General features: G+C 36.3%; 1 pseudogene; it reads right to left on the reverse strand.

Annotated features, from left to right (window-relative positions):
* Positions 1-683: 683 nt before the first annotated feature.
* LOC117904041 lies at positions 684-1738 on the reverse strand (annotated as a pseudogene).
* Between the last annotated feature and the right edge of the window lie 445 nt (positions 1739-2183).

The following is a 2183-nucleotide window of genomic DNA, read 5'->3' on the forward strand; positions in this document are numbered from 1 at the left end:
AACACAATTGCAAAATGAAAGATGGGGTCACCTTTGAACTCTTATACAATTTTAAGTAATAAGTAAAAACAATTAAGTTATTCTTAAGTCTACATCTCCATTTTACCTTTTTCCCATGATTTGTTCTAATTATTTTCACGATCCCTTTCACTACTTTATGACCTCCATTGTTACTTGGCCTCATTTGCTATAGTTGTAATTTATGAGGATAAATATGTCAATTTGATGATTTTTAAATAAATTTTTAGTTGTTTTTATCAAACAACCTTAATACTTAAAGTAAAAATTAAGTAATAAGTTTTAAGTCAATAATTTAAGTATAATTTAACTTAAAGTTAGCTTACGTCATTAAGTAATAAGTATTAGGTTTTACCAAACACCCCCTTGGTATAATGTAAAACTTTTTCCTTAATTTTTTTTATTCATTTAATTCCATTATATTTGAAGGAAAAAAAATTGTTCAGAGACTTTAAATTATGAAATACAAATGCATCTTTCTGAACAATAGAATGAAGACAGAAACATTCTGTATGTTACATCGAATCTTCAAGTAGAATTTGAAATTTAACACGGGCTTGAAATCTTAGCAAATAAGCCCCTGATTCCAACTTTCATTTGGGCAACTTAAAAACCTAAAACACAAGTGAATGCAAATGTGTAATTCACAATCTAAATGCCACAACTCATGTCTCCAAGGAATCATGGAATGTCAAACCCGAATCGTCCAATTTTTGGTCCATGATCCTGTTTAGGCAGTCGACCATCTCAGTGGTCAGATGATTCTTCCAGTCTCCAACCTCGCCTTTTCGGAAAAACTTTTTCTTCTCAATGATGAAGTCTCGTGCTTGTAACACACCAGTCTTGTTCACTTTCAAATTGCTTAAATTTTCGAAGCTACAAAGCTTTATAATTTCATGCAGAATGCCTTCTTTCTCTTCCTCCAAAGAGAAGGGCAGCCTAAGAACTCCGCCAACCTCTTAACATGAAATAAGGAATCCTGCTTCAGATCTTCATATTTCAAGAACAGTACTCTCTCAGGCCATTTTAAGCTTACTTTCCAATACCCTAATACATGATCCCAGAAGGGTCCAAAAAGAGAAACTCCCTTGCAAAATTGCTCAACTGCCTCTTCAATGGAAAGAGGTGCCAGATTTATGTCTGTCAGATTTTCTTTGAAGCAATACATAGAAACAAACACATCTTTTGGGTTTCGACAGAGATAGAGAATTCGACATTGAGAGTCGACAATAGATTCAGGTAATGAGGTGAAAGGGATGCGAGTTTGGAAGAGTTGTGTCTTGGGAAGTGGGGTATTAGGGTTGGGATAAGGGATGTTCCAGTGGAAGTAGAATTCTAACAAAGTAACAAGCTCATGAGGGTTGGATGTGAGCAATGGGTGTGTTGAAAAATCAAACCTGGTTCGATTCATAATTGCAAACATGAGAGCCTTAAGCCATGTTGTGCCTGATTTGGGAGTGGAGGCCAAATAAACATCAAGATGTGTCGCTTTAAAGTGCTGTTGCGCCCACATGACTCCTTCTAGATTCATGGAAGTGTACCAAAAGCCTTGGTACTGATACATGTGATCAGAAGTCCAGCCCAGTTCTTTTGGAAGGGTTGACATGATCTCTCTGTAGCGTTTGGAGGTTCTCTGTCTGTGACCTTCTCCCTCTTGCTCCCTTCTATCTTCACCATCACCTGGAACCAAAGATTTCTCAAGGGAAGGAAGAGAAGTCATGGAACAAAACCTGTGAGTACTTGCTTGGCTTAGGTAAACAAAGGGGAAGTTCCATTTTATATTGAATAATGGATACAACTTGAGGCAGGTAAGTAAGGGACAATGAGAGCTTGGAAAATATTTGTCCAAGATGATTTTTAGATCTTTGATAAACGAATTTTGCCCATTTGCAAATAAGGTATCGTTCTCATGCCTGGATTTATTTCCTCAACTTTGTGCATCTCCACTTGATCGAAAAAGATTTTCCTGTTATTAATTAATGGGCAATTGTCTATATATATATATATTAAACATGACCCTGGGGCCTCGGTCTCTTGGAGCATAGTAACGTTTTGATTTTGTTGGCCGGATCAATGTTGTCCTTGGGAAACAGATAAGAACTAAAGCCAAGGGTAGTTACCTTATATGACCTACAAAAACTTGTCACCTAAATATCATTAATGTT

Source organism: Vitis riparia, chromosome 17, assembly GCF_004353265.1.
Source record: "Vitis riparia cultivar Riparia Gloire de Montpellier isolate 1030 chromosome 17, EGFV_Vit.rip_1.0, whole genome shotgun sequence".
NCBI classification, from domain to species: Eukaryota; Viridiplantae; Streptophyta; class Magnoliopsida; order Vitales; family Vitaceae; genus Vitis; species Vitis riparia.